This window comes from Lissotriton vulgaris, chromosome 3_2 (assembly GCF_964263255.1).
Source record: "Lissotriton vulgaris chromosome 3_2, aLisVul1.2, whole genome shotgun sequence".
Lineage (NCBI taxonomy): Eukaryota > Metazoa > Chordata > Amphibia > Caudata > Salamandridae > Lissotriton > Lissotriton vulgaris.
Window position 1 is genome coordinate 40,432,053 of NC_141690.1, and position 19,374 is coordinate 40,451,426.

The following is a 19,374-nucleotide window of genomic DNA, read 5'->3' on the forward strand; positions in this document are numbered from 1 at the left end:
TTCAAATGGGAAGTGGAGTCTGGCAAGATTAAAGGCCAGAGGGATTAGTGATTAGGCTAACTCTTATGAGTCAGTTTAAATGTACACTTGAACTACACTGCATAAGCTCAGATGTGTCTTTGAAATGGGAAGTGCAGTCTGACAAGTTTATAGGACTTCATGGTCTTGTGAGTGTGGGATGTCTCTACTTGCACATGTATTCTCACACGTGCTATGCATCTGAAGATGGTACACATGTGTAACACATATATATAAATATGTATTTGTATGTTTCTATTGTGTGTGATGGCACCAGTAAAAGGCAGAGATGCATGTATGCGTGTTTTCTATAACATGGTGAGACTTGTAACAGTAACATTGCAATGATTTCTTTTTTGTATTTCTGGAGTTCTCTTGATTCTTTCTGGACTTCTTTTCACAGTTTCTGCACCTCTTTTGCTTCTTTCTGCATTTATCTTGCCTCTTCCTGCATCTGTCTTATCTCTTTTTTTACTTCTATTGATTTGTTCTGCTCTTTTTTGTTTCTTTCAGCATCTCTTTTGCTTCTTTATGTAACCCTCCAACATCTATCTGTACCGGTCTTTCCTCTTTATGCACCTCTCTTATCTGTTTGTGCACCTCTCTGGCCTCTTTTTGCATTACTCTTGAGTCTTTCTGCATCTTCTTTTACCTCTTTCTGTACCTCTCTTGTCAATTTGAGCAGCTCTCTTGCTTCTTTCTGTATGTGTCTTGATTGTTTCTGCACTTCTGTTACTTTTTTCTGTACCTCTTTGCCTCTATGTCCACCTGTCTTGCCTTTTTCTACACCTCTGTTGTTTCCGTTAGCATTCCTCTTGTCTATTTCACCATTTTTCTTTCCTCTTTGTGCACCCCTCTGGCTTATTTCTGCACCTCTCTTGCCTCTTTCAGCATTCCTTTTGCCCCTTTTTTACATCTGTTTACTCATTTTTTACCTCTTCTGTCTTTCTGTACTTGTGTTGTGTGTTTTTGTAATTTTCTTGCTTCTTTTCTGCACTGTTCTTGCTTGTTTCTCTTCATCTTTTGACTATTTCTACACCCCTGTTTGTTCTTTGTACATCTGCGTTGCTTGATTCTGTAACTCTCTTGCTTCTTTATGGACATTTATTCCTCTTTCTACAATTGTCTTGTTTGTTTCTGCACTTTTGATGCATTTTTTAAATATCAGATGTTTCTTTGTACACTTTTTTTGCATTTTTATGTACCTCTCAAACTTCTTTCTGCACCTTTTTGGCTTTTCTTTGCACTAGTCTTTCCTGTATTGCTCTTTTCTTGCCTCTTTGTACATGTTTGTGTATCTGTCTTACATGTTTGTGCACCTCTGTTGTATCTTTGTGGACCACTATTGTCTCTTTCTGTACCTCTGTGACTTAGTTTGTTCTGTTTTCTGATAGTTTTCAGTAGCTGTGTTGTTGTTTGTGTACTTCTTTTCGCTGTTGCTTAACCTTTCTTTTTTTCTGTCTCTTTCTTTCTATGTCAGCATCTTTTCTTCTCTTTCTGCAATTGTCTTGCCTGTTTTTATACTTTTCTTTTTTGATTTGTTATAAATGCAATAGCAATGTAATTGTAATTATTTGCTTAATAGTTATTTTCAATATTGATATGTTATTAATCTAAAATTGTTAATTGATGTAACAAACTATTCAAACTGTTCTCTGTTTTTGAGAAAATTATTATGTTTGGATTATAAATTGAAGATGGCAAGAAAACGTAAAAACAGAAGATAACAAAGAAAAAGAAGTACTTAAACAAAACTAAAAAGAGTGCACTAGAAATAGACCAAAATGTCTGTTCTGGTAAGAGTACTAAACAACTATACAAATATTAAAGAAAGACAATAGTAATGAAAGAAAAAAGGACATATTTACAACAAAGCACAAGCAAATAGAGAGATGCAATGAAAAAAACATTCATTTTTAGAATAAGAACACGTCACAAAAAGACAAAAACAATTTAAAGAGATACGTGTACGAATGTTTCGAAGTAGAGTAATGCAAAATGTATTAAAAGATTGTAAAAACTAAAAAAGATCAGCAGCGTATAAGAAGAAGCAACACTGTAGTAGATACTGCTTCTGAATTAAAACAAAAATTATTTATATTAGTATTAAAGCGTATGAAAACTTTGAACAAAACAATGCTGTTTATGAAGGAGAAAAGCAGAAGAAAAGGTCTAGTTATAGAAGTAACTTTTGTAAAACATTTACTGGTGAATGGAAGCACACTTCTAGTTCTGAACACAGAACTCAGTTGATACTAGTGGTTGATGCTATGAGATGAAAGACGGTTGTACCATTCCAAAGGAAAAGATGGTTCCTAGGAATGTGGAAGAAGTAATAGCTGAAGAAGTTCAAGGGAGGCATACAAAAGCTCCAGTATATAAGTGGGATTGTAGTAGTATTTGCAGTATTCGACAGAATCAACTGACATATTATGAATTTTTTTTACAAGAATATGCCAAAAAATCTTAAACAAAGATTACGATGTTACAAGGACTAGATTCATGTACAGCAAGAAAATATGCTAACTTTCAGGGTCATTCTCTGGCTTTTCTTGCAATAAAAGTTTATCAAAGTACTTTTCATAATTTAGGAATGTTAGCAGTACACCACTCAGAAATGCGAAAGTTAGTAAGGAGACTACTGTGTAAAAAGTCCTGCATTATTTTTAAGTGAAATGAACACAGCTCTTTTGCACTGTTCAGTATCAGAAGTAAAAAAGGTTTGTGATATTCAGTTAAATTTTTTTGGTTAACAAGAGGATTGTTAAAGAATAGGTAAAGTTTGCAGAAGATATTACAAAGTTTAAGACATTTTCATCAGAAAAACCAAACTATGGGGCCCATTAGGATGGCGGGCGGATTGCCCCCGCCAGGCTGGCTAAGGCCACCGGCGGCCTGGTGGGGGGCAATCCGCCCACCATCCGCACAGCAGGGGGGTCCATGGCAGACGGAAAGACCGTACAGTACTTTTCCACCTCGGTCACCTTGCGACCAGGCGGAAAAGGTCTAATATGGTGGCGGTGTCTATTGCCGCCACAGGAAGGCATGCAGAGACTCCCTGGGACTCTGGGGGGTGGGGTGCACCCCCCTGGGACTCCGGGGAGGTGGGGGGTGCACATGGGGGTACCTGTGGTACCCCCCGCATTTCAAAGTGCAACATGGCAGGTGCCTGTCATGTTATGCTTTGAAACGCACAACATGCTTTTTCAGCATTGCAGCGCCCATGCTAAAAATGCGGGATGCACCCTAATTCCAAGGAAGGGACCCCCGCCCTTATGGCGGGCGGTCCTGTTGTCCGACAGATTAGCAGGCGGACAAAGTCCGCCCATCATCCAAATAGGCCACAATGTTTGTATTTTTTGTCAATGTACTCAATATTGAAGTCAAGCTAGGAATGTGTGGCAGCAATTTGGTGCTTATTTGTTGGTTGGCCGGTTTAAGTTGGCTACTGATCACCGCATTTGTAAATATTGTTACAACAAATTAGAAGAGAACAAAATGCTAGCTAGAGCAGGACATTACAAATTACAGTTGGTAGTTATTCCTCTGCAACTGGCAGATTTTAATGCATTGAGTTCAATCTTATTCAATCTGTGCACCCATTTCAGGCTATAGTTCATATGGAGCCTAAAACAGGTAAGGTGCCTGCCAGAGATTTACAAAGAGGTCTGAAAGGAAGAGTTGTATGCTTACCTTTAGATTTTAAGAACACTATTGCAACTGTTGGTATAGCCAGGGAGGAAAATGAGCCAGTAGTTATTCTAGTTAATGGTGTACTAACAAAGAGTCTAAAAATATGGCAAAAGTTTGTAGATGTTAATTAACTTTAAAAGGCTACATTATATATCGTACAGAAACATATGTATTATAAGAATGTAAATGTTGATGAACAGGTAATATGCTTAGAAGATGGAACAGAAATTTCAAGTTGCCAAATAGAAACTGTGATTAAGTCTAGGACTGAAGAAATGTATAAACCTTAAACTATACATCCTCTATATTCAAAAGAAGTCATAGGAAACAGTATTTGATTATTTAAAATGAAGGAAGCAAAGGGAACTCCCATGAGTGTAAGTGAAAAAAGTTTAGAAGCTTGTTGTTTTCCACAGCTTTTCTCCACAGGAGAAGATGGACCATTTGATGAGTGAGCTGTACAAATTCCAGCTTCCGAATATCGCTAAACAGGATTGTACTCTGAAAATGCAAAATTTGAATTCTATATATATTTCATCTTCTGTTTGAAAGTGATTAGTCTCCACTTTCATATGTAGTGAACCACATATTAAAAATCGGAGTTCATCTTTAACCTGTTTCTGCAAAATAATTCAGGGACAAAGTTCAACAAAGAGATGAAAATTCAGAATCACAGTTAATTAATTTGATGACATGTCAACGTGGTACCAGTGAATATTGGTTTTGTCATCACAGTGAACTTAAATATATGTTGACCCTTTCCTTGCTGCCGTCAGCCAATTGCCATCGTGTGCACTACCTTGGTAGTGCTGCGCACGTCCGTTGGCCGTGTGGCCCCGCCCACATAATGGAACACCCCTCTCCGCGGTGAAATTATCACCACGGTAAACGGGTTAAGAAAGTTAGGTACACCTACATGGTTTGTAACACTTAGCTATTCTGAATATGTGTGACGCAAATTCAAATGTAAAAAATATTGAATTGAAGACACCTGGAGAACTCTGTTCCTTGGATCCTGTAAATGTCTGCAGGTATTTTAACCATAGGCTTTAGAGTATGATGTCGTTTATCTGCAATAAAAATAGTCCTCCTCCTGGAGAAGTTACTGATTTCTTTCGGTGAAAAGAGTTACAAGCCAGAGGTATTCCTCATATGCCCATGCTATTATGGATCAAGAATGCTCCAAAATTAGGAACTGATACTGATGAAAGTGTTTTGTCTTTCATCAAACAGTATGTTACATGTGAAGAAGGAGGAGAAAGCAGCTTGAGACAAGTTTTACGCTTTCAAAGTCATCAATGTGGAAAATACTGTCAACGGAAATTCAAGTCTAAAGGGACATTTTACACAAAAATTTGTTTTGGATTCCCACATCCAATAATTTCTAAAGGAAGAGTAAATAGTTTTATGTCAGCAGTAAGGCATATAAAAACTCATAAAACTCCAAAGAAGACATACAACTTAAAAAGAACTGAAGATTCAAAGTATAATATTGACTACACTCCAGTGATTTTGAAAATGTGGAATGCAAATAGGGATATTCAATATGTTGCAGATAATTCAATTGCTCTTGCTCCCTATGTTACATCATATATAATCAAATCTGAAAAGACAGAGATGAAAGAAATGTGGGAAGAAATTTCACAAGAAAAGAGTCTTAGCAAAAAATTGCTTTAGCTTGAAAATGCTTTCCTATTGAGAGACTGGATCCTATGAATGTTCGGATCACATGAGCTCTGCCAGTTTATATTCAAAGTCAAGAGAAATCATTTGGGTAAGTTTAGGTCTTGCTACATTTTCCCACTGTATTCCTTAGAATGAACAAGCTAACATGCATTTGTGTTTGTAGTGGTCATTTTTTTCTCTGCAGTTTTATTAGGAATACATGGATATACTTTGGCAATATTTGCATGCCCTGGACATAAAGCATTGTCGTAGAACTGTCACTTTTGCTTCATAAGTCATATGCATTTGTGATACGTAATATCTGTCATAAATCATATGTACATCACCAATTATCAAATTGGACTGACAGTTCGTTGGTTAGCTCATTTGTATGCTTGTCTTGTTTCTTGTCCCTTCTGGGTCATCTCTTTGAGCGGTTGGATTTGCGCTCTCTTTGAGCGGGCTGTAGCTTCTGTCCCCAGAGTTAGGTCACGACTCGCTACCTTATTGAACTCTTTGTGCCCTGCCATTCGGCAGGGGCAAGGCTGCGACCACCGTCTCCATTTGCTACCCCCTTTTTGTACGCAACTTGCCCAGCCGTGAGGCGTCCCAAAGTAAGCGGTCCTACACACCGCCCTTAGGCCAACTTACCCAGCCGTGAGGCATCCGTAGGTGAGTGGTCCTATTCCAGCAAACTTCCCTTCGGTGTGCCTCCGTACCAACCATTATCCCCGTAGCTTTCCATCATAGCCTTGCCTGCTTTCCAGCACTGCAACATCGCTGTTCCTTAGGCGTGGGTGGGACAAAATTCTTGTTGCGCCGCTGATGCTCCCCCCTCCACAAAGTTAGGAGCTACCTGGGGGAGCGACACTTTTATCCCCCGTGTCCTTCCCGCCTAGCTGGCAGACTCCCCCATTGGAGGGTTTGTACCCTGCTCGCCTCCCCATTGGACGGGGGCTCGGCGCCTTCCTGGTGGCTGACGCGGGGTCACAGGTGCTTCTCCCGCTTTTGGGTGCCTCAGCGTGCCAAAAAACTGTTTTTCCCGGGCTCGGTGTCGGCTATGGCACTGGCCTTCTAGCCCCCTTTTGGGGCGGCCTCTGCGATTTCTGTTAGGTATTCCACATGTGCTTGTTGGGAAGTTTACACGTGCACACGTTTCAACTGTAGCTCATTACCCTAAAGCCTGCAATGCCTTATGACAACAAGAGTGTTCAAAACTAAGTATTGGCACTACGAAGTAACAACAAGCAGTGACAAAGACAAGCATTGGCAATACTTTTAAAGGTTACATGTTGCACAATACTATGAATACCAAACAGGGGTCAAGCAAGGGTACATGATGCGCATAGGTGGCATGCATAGACAACAGCTTAGGTGCATGAAAATTTTACTATCAAAAACATAGAATGGGGAATAACATGCTGTTGTTTCATGAAATGGCAGTGCATGCATTAGAAGTTGCTGATGAATTGAGCCCTTTCGTAACACCATCATGTACCTGAACAAAACTTCTATGATGTGATACCCCAATTTTCCAACATGTAATCAAAGGTCAATATATAATGGGTATGTATATAATTGGCTTGAAATCATAGTTGTATACTATGCCATGTATATGCTTTCAACAATGATTTTCCTGTCATCATAATCCAATTATGCTATTTCTCATCTTATAAAGTGCTGATGCGCAATTAATATAATGTGCAAAATGTGATATAAAGTGCTCTGTGCTTATAAAGGGCAACTATATCTTTTCTTAACATACACATATTTACATGAAGCCTCATATTAGGAACATTTCAAAATTACATACAATGAATCGTTTCATATTCAGGGCAAACTTACTTTTTTTATATGTTCATCTGTACAAATACATTTTCGGCTACTCATCTTATAGTGCCTTGCCAAAACCGAAGTGCCTGTGGAAAATGCAAAAAGTAATCATCAATTTTATCCTGGGTACCAAGGAGTCATATTAGTCCTAATACATTATACCAGTTGATTTCATTTTGCCTTTCTATATACTAGAATTGTACTCATCTTTAAGAGATGCTTACCTAATAGTAGGGAACTACCAGAAGAGATCACAATGAATTGCATGAAATTATGAAGGTCTTCACTCATGTTTAAACCGTTTGGCAATTTGGTATCTAATTTGATGATACATTTTCGATTCTAACTGCCTCAACAGTTTTTTCCTGTTGCCTCCAATTCTGAATATGGGGATAGCTCCAATTACAAAATATTTAAGATCCCTTAAATTATTGTGCTGTATAAGTTTAAAATGCCTTGCCACTGGGTAGCTGGAGTCTGAGTTTACAATAGCCTGGATATGTTGCAGGATTCTGTTGTATGCTTGTAGTTTAGTACAACCCACGTACTTCAGTCCACAAGAACATTCAAGTACAAATACTGCAAAATCGCTCTTACATGTCTAGTGCCCTTAAATGGTTTAACAAAAAAATGCTGTAGTGTAACTTTGCATGTTTACTCTAAATGTACAGGCTCTGCATATATTGCATTTGAAAAACCTATTTGTTGGTGATAACCAATTTTGCGCTGAGCGGACTTCTGGGCTATTGCTTACTAATGAATTCTTAATTGATGGTGCACGTCTAAACATTAATGAGGGCTTGTCAGGGAGCATTTGGCCAAGTGTATATATATTCACTGTATAAAAAAACACAGATTTCAGGGATGTTATAGTTAGGTTGACATTTTACTAAACCAGAGATATTCAGCCATTATAGTTAGCTGAGCTAAATAAAACTCGCACCCTACACAATGCACTGCTAATGACGTAACATATGATATCAGTCATGACATGGTCAGAGACATCACTGACGACATCACTGATGACATCTGTAACGACCGGATTCTCAGACCAGATAGAATCAGCTCCTCAGGGCACCACCAACCCAGCCGGAACGTAATCACCTCCCTCCTCAGGACCTATTTACAACAGGTATATATACCTTATACCTAAGGACGGGGAAATTAGCAATATACATGCATAAGTTCTCTACAATATCACACTCACACCAGTTAGTCTTGCGGCAGCTTAGGCCCAGACTAGTCTACCCAAGGGCAGTTCTGATTAGCTACCATTACACACCGACCACAATCAGTGCCCACCCAAGCCACGATTCTGTGGGTATAACAAGCCGCAATCCTGCGGGTATAAGCACCAGTCTCTTCCCTGGTGTTCTCTTACTTACATCCCAAGCCGCAATCCTGCGGGTATAAGCACCAGTCTCCTCCCTGGTAAGTAAGAGAAAGGTTTAACAGATGTTGCTGCAAAGTACAATAAGCTAGGCTGAGATTGTCTGGACATGGTTTTCTTGCCTTTTTCCATATTTGAGTATGACACTGGTGCTGATGAGGTGGAAACATTACCCAGACAGTGTTACCAAGTGTAAACATTACGGTCTTATGTAATCTGGTTTAGAGAAAGTGTCTGACAAAATGCCACATAGATTGTTTCATTTTGCATCATACACTTTGCATCATACATATTTAACCTCCCCTGCAACATATGTTCAATATGAAATATTATAGGTGTGGTAAGACATTCATGCTGATCAACACTTAAAATCTTTGTTGACCGATACCTTTTTCTGGAGCTGTGTGTGAATTCAAAATCCAAAATCTGAAATCTTGTATGACCTTGTCAGCAGACTAGCCATCATAAACAAACTATTATTCCTATGATAGATGCTGTAAATGTTGTATTGATCAATGAAAGTTTTTCCAAATACATGATTTGAGTCATGACAATAGACATATGGCCTCATATGTGAATTTGAGGGACAGAGGAACAATTACACAGATGCAATGGAGGCTGTAAGGATGTAGGCCTGCAACTCCATTTAACCCTGGTGTTGGTCAAGTCATTGCCAGACTGCCTGATTGATGCACATTGCGAGTGCACCTACCTAACCTAGAGGTAACTGAACTCTCTGAGGTTGGAGAAAGGATTATGCTAGACCCTTAAATACCCAACCCTAAGATCAGTAGAACTTACTTTTTCTAATCTTGTATTATATGTGTCTAATATTAGTGATGGTTTTCCATTTACGCCACACCAAGATTTTCTGGTAAAACAATGTAAGAGTGAATCCCACCGCTACCACCAATATGAGAGGCTCGCTCAATATATGATACACACTCATTAAAGTGAACACCTTGCACTGATCCAGGCAGTCCTTAATGTGATTTTAGTGGTCTTAGACAACCTTAGGAAGCTCTCTAACTGGTAGCTGTGGAGGTCAGCCTTCAGACGTAGTCCAGAAGGCGTGTAAAGCAGCTTGTTTTACCAGAGCATAATCTCATAGGTAGAGATTAAGCAAAAAAGAACCACATAGCTGGTTTAGTATTTCTGCACACTTTAATACTGGTGATCAGTACAAAAAAGCAAGTTCTCCAACTGTAAATTGTGTTTATGGATTGGTGTTTCCATGATTGGCATGTTTTATTTACTCCTATGTCCCTAGTACAGTGCATTGTCTGCACTGTGTGTACCCAGGGCATGTCAACCAAATGCTGCTAGTGGGTCTGTTTTTTAGAAAAACAAGTGCCACCCCCACCAATTCTCAATGCTCTTTACTACGAGCAAACAAATCAAACATGAATTACAGATTTGTTTGGTATATTTATTTTTACCTTTTGTTTTAGAAATTTCAACGTATAAGCTCAGACGAGTTGTCTGAGAAAGACACTCAACATGTGACAACTACTAGACAATAATGCACCAAAAAGGAATATACATCACAACACAAGTTTCGAAAAAAAAGATTTCAAAAAGAAACACACAGTTAATATGATACACCTTTCATAGTGAATGATCGTGTGGAAACATTCATTAAATTGATTGGAACATTTACTCAACCAAAAAACAATATATCAACTCAATGAAAGAGACACGTTCTGGAAAAACATTGGAAGAATATAGACAAATTAATCAAATAGTCAGTGAGACTCAGAAATAAATTCTGTATCCTTTTGCAAAATTCCTCCAATGGTGCCGACGCGTTTTCGGTGGGTCTGCAGCACTGATTGTGCCACCCAGACCAGCAGCCTTTCAAATGGTTGTCAGACCAGAGCAGTTTTTGTGTACAGTTTCTGTAGCCATGTCGACCTGGCACGTCAGCCCACTTGCCAGGCCTTAACATTCACTTTTCTCACATATACAACATCCTTAAGGTAGGCCCAAGGCACCCTTGTGGGCAGTGTGCGGTGTGAGGGAAAGGTAGTACATGTACTGGTGTTTGCTACATGTCCTGTTGGTGAATTACTGTACATTTCATTTTCACTGTTGAAAGACTCCCTCCCATAAGTTAGCATGGGAGCTGCTTTGTAACACTTACACATGTAGCTTGCCAGGGGAAGCTGATAGGAAAGCGGAGTTTGGGATGCCTTAACTCAGGATTTTAAATCTATCTTTTAGGAAAGATGATTTTTATATTGTGTGTTTGGAAATACCATTTTAGAAAGTGGTTATTTGCTTGCCTAACCATGCATGTGCCTCTGCCTTTTTGTGTGTAAGCTGTCTGGGTTTTAGACTGAACTAGGGCTGGTTTGTGCATTCAAACTAGACAGGAACACAAAGGGGGCTGGGGTGTGTCCTGCCTTTCCTGGGTCACCCATAGCCTGGCTAATAGATCTGTCTTGCCCCTAGAGTGGTGGGAAGAGTTGCCACATACACCTGAATGGACAGTGTCTGCCTTCCACAATGCTGCCACCACTGCCTGTAGTGAGCCTGACCTGAGCTGGACAAGACTGGATTATGTGTGACAGGAGAACTTTGTGCCAGCGCCGTAGAACTTCAAAGGGAATTGTGGGATAAATATTGGTGCACAGGCCCGAGGAGGTTTGAACTCTTTTGAATCAAGAAACCTGCTAATAAGAAGAGCTGGAGAAGCTGTGAGGAGACTACCACTTTGCTTTGTGTGTTGCTGTGTTGGTCTGCAGTGGCTGCTTTTGTCTTGGGCAGTGAAAGGACTAAGCTGGACTTTTATTTATCTGTTTTTCCCGCTGTTTCTCCAAGGGCTCGAAGTATTACTTACTCTATATGCAAGACCTCTCAGGAACAACAAAGACTTCAGGTTAATCCGCTACTAGCACTTTGAACTGTATGTGTTGGTCTGCAACAAAAGAAAAAGCAACCAGACTCCGTCAATGACTCTGCTGCTGGCTCTGTGACCTGAAAACACTGCATAGGGCACCACTGCATCTTGTACCGCAACCCTGGTTTTACCGGCAATGCTGTTCGATGCTGCCACCAAACCGCTGCTTGCACCGTGACCTGTGGGCACAGCACTCCTCACAACCTCACTTCACACCTCCATCCTGGTATCCCTGACACCGCTGGCACCAGCACCACTGCCTGCACTGTGACCTGTGAACACCATCTGTGGAGAGCATGAAGCATCTTCCCACCCCGCAGTCTACACCCACCAAAACCAGTGGTATGGACTCCAGTTCATCAGCCTACGACTGCTCTTCAACAATGGCGCTCTCTGCATGATGACTGTCGCACCAAAGCACTGGTCTCACGGACACCCCTGGATGATCGTCACTGACCCGCTGCATGCACCTTAACCTGAGGGTACCGCACAATGCACCACTGAACTTTGCACCACAGCCCCAACGCCTACCAATGCCGGCACCCCTGCCTTCAACCACATGAAGTTCGATCTGCAATGCGTGTGACTTCAAGGGTCCGATGACTCCTATACCAACATCTGGCACCGACTCATGCCGATGCTGGCTCTTTGGAGCTCACCGCAAGGTCCCCGTCTCCCTACTTTTCAAAAGGTACTGTTTGCGGGTCTCCCTGACACCGTAGCTGGTCTGCAATGCCCCGGCCAGCCAGAACTGTTGGGTTTGTTTGTTCACTACGTCGTGATAGCTCCGGACGGATCTATTGTCTTCAAGGAACTGTTTTTCTAGGTCTATTTTTGCTTTAGGAGTAATTTAAATAACTGTATGATGGATTCTTATCATTTTGGTCTTGTTTCATTTGGATAAATATTGGCTATTTTTCTAAAAATGGTGTGGTGTACTGTTTTAATGTTTGTTATCAGCCAATGCCTCTGAGATAAGTCTGACCGCTCATGCCAATCTCCCAAGGGGCTGAGCAGGGGTTATTTCAGATATTTAACTCCTTTATCCTGTCTAGGAAGAAGGGTCCCTATTTTAACAAGATAACATCCTGCCAACTTGAGACCCCCATTTCTAACAGGAAAGACAGCCCACCATCCTCAATTTTGTACTTCACCTCACTAAGTCACTTAGGATCACAACTATGACAAAAGTGTTATTTGAATTACATAAAGTAATGTAGCCTATTTAGCACACCAACTGTTTTACAACCACAGTGCTAGATTCCTCACACACAGGTAGCAGCAGTCAGTGCAGGTGATGTTTTCTTTGACGGCACAAGTTGACAGTCAGATTATATGAACACAACAGGCTCATCCTTATTTACAACCCACCATCCATTTTTTCAAACCAGCCATTCAGATCAATTTCCTCATCTCCTGACTCCAGCTCTTCTGATCTTCGCATTAAATGTAGGTTTGTCCATGCCTAACAAAACAGACAATGAAACTAACCAATCCTGGAGCCGCGCTCGCATCGCAAAATAGAATTTGTACATGGGCCACAGGTTTTGGTGTGGCGCAAACGGGACTTAATCCCATTTACGCATGCAAAAACCTTTCTACACCTGGCCCTATGTGTCTTAAAGGGGTGAGGGTTGTTGTTTAACTTGTCATTTGTGTATAGTAGGTAAAATAGTTTAGGCTGAGTTAAGATAGTGTGGGCTAGAGTTAAGGTTGGTTAGGATAGGCTAAGTAGGTGTAGGTCATTTAAGATAACTTAAGATAGTGTAAGGTACTGTTAAGGTTAGTGAATGTAGGCATGATAAGTATGGGTAGGTTAGATAGTTTTTATAGATTAACATTTATTCTACTTTCACTACTTAATCAATACATATTTATGAGTTGCTAGCATCGAAATAGTTGAGTTGAGCACATGGTTTAGCTATTGACTTGCAGTGATCATAGGTAAAATGTTGCTTTGTGAGATGCCTACGGACAATTGATATTCTTCCTGGCAATTGAGTCAAGTATGAAGCCTTTTTTCAAACTTTAGCTACTGTAAGTGGTCCTCTTTTGAAAAATGTATTTCCAGCACAACAAAGGCAGCATACTACTCTTGCACTCAATGAGAAAGTGATAGGGCAAGTATAGTTTTGTCACAACAGATTACAGATCACTAATATATCCACACCTGCCTGCAGAACTCCATCATCATTTCCATTGACTACTTGGTAAGTGTTGCACTACATGCAGCTTACTTTGGGTAACTACTTTCAATGATTCATGGCCATTAGTCTCCCGAGTCATGTTCTCCAGTGTTGCTCTGTGCCTGCTTCTGTGTTCTGTCTTCCATGTAGCAGTGTATGTGTACAATGTACCATAGATGTACTGTGTGGCTACACTCGCACTCAAAATATATGAGGCTTCTCAGGGGCAGAGAAACACATTTGCCCTAGTTTTCCCAGTGTATTGTTATTCACCATTTACCAGTTGACACTGGGCCCCAACAGTTATCCCTTGCACTTCTTGCATACTGACATCCATGGAACTGGATTGGTCTAAAGCATCCTTGCGTGCCATAGGTATGATGATAATTCAGAAGGCCTATTGGCATAAGTGTCTGGTTATTATTAGTGCTATAGTGCTAATTTGTTTACTGTTGAATGTCTTTAATGTGAGCATTGAGGCTATCACATTAGAATGATCAAGTTGTCATGTTTACCGAACTAGATATATGTGGATGAGAGCAACAGTGTTATGGGGTCACATGCCTGACAGACCCCATTTATAGCAGGTAAGCATGTTTGTGAATATAATTATTTTTTCACTGTGTTTCAGTCAAATAACAGCAGCTTATTGCCACACCCTGGTGGTCCATTGGGAGACAGCACATTCCTCATTATATCATTGCAGTGGATGTACTTGTTGTCAGTGCAATTCCAACAACAGCAGGGGCTAGTGACCCTAGTGCTCTAAGAAGTAGGTTATGACAGTACACATCCACATCCTTTCTGCTACAAACATAAAACACTAAGTTTGTATGGGTGAATTAATTTGCGAATATAGGTCGGTGACCACATGCATTTTGGCATTGTTTGGCCAACATCACTAACATTGATTGTGAACAAAGGATGAGAAGAGAAGAGTCCGTTTGGGAGACAAGCCATGCAACAAGTAGTGGTGGGGAGAATTCCAGTGAGTAGGGACAAATTGACATTAGGGAAGGTAGCCTTCTTCAAAAGTCCACAAGTGGATAAAATCAACAGGTGCATAAACAAAAAGGTACAGTACGTGATTGCACAGGAGGTGGCATGATGATAGACACAAGACCAATAGAAAACTGGTCAGAAGACACAAACAAATGTTACCTAGCATTTGCCAATAGAAACTGGGGTACTATACATATTCCTACTGTGATTGACGTTGTGCCTCCTACGCAGTTGGTGGTGTTTTTGTAGGAGACATCTGAGGCACACACATCAGGGGCAGCAGATGTGGCTCCCCTGTTCCCACCAGCATTTGCCTGTGGCAGTAAGGAAGGCAGCACAGCTTCTCAACAAGGCAACAACTTTGCAATGGAGGGTATCAATTCTTGTTATGTGGGAGCCCAACTTGCGCTCCAAAGATTTTAAGATGGTACGCATAACCCTCAGCTGGATGACAATTTCACTGGTGTCAGATTCAGATGGTGTTTTTCTTGCCCCTCCCTCATGACACAAGAAATGGAGCCAAGGGTAGATGCCTATAGTGTCCTCACTCAAATCCTCATTAGGACGGAGACACATACGTACTCCTTCTAGATTGCCCACTAGAGTCTTCAGCCCCTCCTGCACACCATCAGCCAAAGCCGCTGCACTCCTACCACTCAACTTTGGAGTCCTTAAAGTTCACAGCTGGGATTGGACTGACAGATGGGGCATGTCCTGTGGGTAGAGGTTCCTCTGGAGACCCTTCAATTATGTTATCCCTTGCCATGACCGGAAAAGAAGATTCGAAGGACTCCAGGTGTTGCTGGAAGGTGTCATCATCCTTGGGGGGCAGAATAACAGGTTGGTCATCATGGACAGACTGTTGATATAAGCAATTTAGGGGACATTCAGACTTTATTTTTATACACTTTATATTACACATAGATGTGTAGAACATATCTTCATGCAGGTACATGAGGACATTTACACTGTTGCATTTTACATGTCAATATCTTTACACTGTTCGCACACCACTGTGCGACCATGCCGCCTATGTATGTGATGCCAGACAATGCAGCACAGCTAGGCAGCTTGCTGGCCTGCCATGGCTGAAAGCGTGAGTCTAGGTAAGGGCTATATTAAAAAATGATGATTAGCTTTTCAATTTTATAGCAACATTGATGTAACATTCATTTATTGACACTACTGCTGAGAACATTGCACCATGTTACCAGGGTGCTTGTCTTCCCACTAGACATCAGTTACCCTGCAGCACTGACATAGGAATTTTATTTTCTCATCTAAGACATTTAATTCAGCAGCACTCTGCCTTTTACACAGTACAGTACACCACTCAAATCTGCCTTGCTGTGCTGCATTGCATACAATTTTTTCAATCATATGGGCGTCGGGTCATATTTGACACACATTCACAAAACTCCACACAGCAAGCTGCCTTACTACACAACAGGAATGGGCATGGGCATGTATTTGCCATACTTTCGTTATCTGTGTGGAATCCATTAATTCCCTTGCACACACACATATCTCCTGAGTCTAGAACAGTAGTCACTGAGACCCATCTCTGATGGGGCTCGGCACCGTCATCCTTGGAATTATGAAAACACTCATTCTCACTCCGTTTCCTCATTACCCAAGATGATCAACTTCAGAGTAGTACACATGTCTTCACTCAGCCCCACACACTTGTACATTAACATGACTTCTCTGGCATTCATCCTTCAGACCCAGGGAGTCTACTTCATCTAACACACTGATAACATCCAAATAATACATCAGCTCTCAGGAGACTTCAACAACACTAATATTTGATATATTATTCAATTGACCAACATAGCTACATGTATGGGAGAGCTATGGCTCATACTGAACCTCACAAGACAGTAGTTAGGATATTCTGCAGCAAATACCTACCTTGGTTGCCCACACAACTGGACCCAAACACCTCACCCTCAACACATCCCAAAAAACGTGTCCTTCATCCTGGACTCCCACCCCACCCTGTCACTTCGCTATTCCCTGTTTCACCTCCACCTGCTTTCTGATATGTGGCATAGTCAGACTTTTTTTCTTTTTGCTCCCTCCTGACAACTGCCACACCATTACCCAGGCCCATATCACATGCAGAATGTAGTACACTAATGGGCTCTTCTACGACATCCCTGCACAGCTACGACACATGTGGGAAACTATCAAACACATCAGTGCCTGACTATCACTCATCATATCTTTCGGCACACACATCACACCTGCCTTTTACACAGTACACCACTCAAATCTGCCTTGCTGTGCTGCCTTGCATATAATTTGTACAATCATGTGGACGAGGGGTCATATTTGACACATTCACAGAACTCTACACAGTAAGTACTACACAACAGGAATAGGCACAGACATGTATTTGCCATACTTAACTTGTTTGTGTGGAATCCAGTACCCAAGCTGATCAACTTCAGAGTAGCACAAATGTCCTCACTCAGCCCCACTCACTTGTACTTTCACATGACTCCTCTGGCAATCATCATTCAGTCCCAGGGAGTCTACTTCATGTCACACAGTGATGACATCCAAATAATAAATTAGCTCTCAGGAGACTCCAGCAACACTAATATTTCATATATTATTACATTGACCAACATACCTACCTGTATGTTAGAGCTATGGCTCATGCTGAACCTCACAGATAGGATATTCTGTAAACTAATGCCTACCGTAGTTTCCCACACAACTGGACCCAAACACCTCTCCCTCTACATATCCCATAAACCTACCCTTCATCCTGGACACCTACCTCACCCTGTCACTTCACTATTCTGTGTTTCATGTCCACCTTCTTTCTGATATGAGGCATAGTCAGACTTTTCTTCTTTTGGCTCCCTCTTGACAACTGCTACACCATCACCCAGGCCGCTATAACATGCAGAATGTAGTACACTAATGGCCTCTTCTATTACATCCATGCACAGCTGCGACACATGTGAGAAATTATCATACACAACAGTGCCTGACTATCACTCAGCATATCTTTCGGTAAACGCATCACACCTCACCTCCTTGAGATGCAACAGCTCCCCAGTTAGACAAAATGCCAGCTCAACCCAATGTGCTCAGTCACACCTAAAAGGCACTACACTACCCGGGGCCCACCTTGCTCACACACCATCTATACTTCTGACAACCATTCATGGAACACTGGTATAAATCACTTGCATTAATCTCTGGGTTTTCATCCAACTGAACTCCCTGTGGAGCACCCGGATCTCCTCCAAGTCATTCTAAGCAAAGGGAACCAGCAAATTATGAACATTCTTAATATCTATGCTAGAGGTCTGCCCGGTGGTCGAAGTCCGCCCTTGTTGAACTTTATCGACCATAATATTTCGAAAATGGACAGTGGAAACGTCGCCATTCTTGCTGGTGACTTAAATTGCACCATAGAACCATTGTTTGATATGGGAGATACCTGGAGCATGGCTGAGGACTCTGTTTGGGGCATCCCCGACTTAAAAGTGGTAAAGATGGCAAAAGCAACAGAGGCGGCAGTGTCTTGGATGGCATTCTGCCTACAAAAGGGGTTTCGTGCATGTAACAGCCGCTATGCTTCGGACATTAAAGCAAATTGTACTTTTGACAATGGGCAGAGGCAGAGCCGCATCGACTACATCTTGCTGAATATGGAACATTGGCAGTTACTAATTGACATGGCAGTACTGCAGCGCCCGGAAAGCGACCATAACCCGCTGTCATTGTCATTGAGGATACCAGGTTTAAAGAGACAGGAGGAGCCCACCGCCACCTACACAGGGGACGCCCAACTTACTAACGATAGGAGGAGACTGAAATGGTCCAGGATCATGGAGGATAAGTGTCTATTGGGACAATATTAATACTGTGGCAAAAAATACGTTTAATGAAATGTCGCAAATTGACTTGCTGGGGGTGGACTCCGGTTTGGCTAATAATGTGATGGGACTACATACTAAATGCTTTGACCAGTTAAAATCCCTTCTTTCCCTCCCGTGCCGAAACGCTCCTACTAAAACAAATCCATTGCCCCAAAAATGGTACAATAGGAAATGCAGGGAGGCACATGCAGCTCTCATTACAGCCATCAAATCACGGGACATGGTCGGAGTGAAAGCTGCAAGGCTCAATTACAGGAAAACCCTTAGAGAAGCTAAACGGGAGTGGGAAGATAAGTTCTGGTCAGATCTTTTGGAGGCATCTTCCTCTAACAACCAAAAGAGGTTTTGGGATTTAATTAAATGGGGAAAAAACTCGGACTCTTCTACCCCGGGAAACAATGTGCCCTTGAGGATTGGGTATCATTTTACTCTGCCCAATTCAGAGCTGATGACCCCGAAGTTAGGAATCCCTCGGGCAATACACTTTTGCTGACCCCCCACGGAGGAAAATTAACCTTCACAGTTGCTGAGGCCGAGCTGGCCCTGGCCATGATTTTCCGAGGTAAAGATCCTGGCATGGATTTGATCCCGGCGGATCTATTTAAATCCAATCCCGCCCTGTGGCTCCCGTATATAACAATGATAGCCAACACCCTAGCCTATGGAGCCACAGTCCCGAAATCGTGGAGGGGAGCAGAAATAGTCCCGATCTATAAAAAGGGCGATAAGTCCATCCCAGGAAATTACCGCCCTATCAGTTTGATCGACTCGATTCAAAAG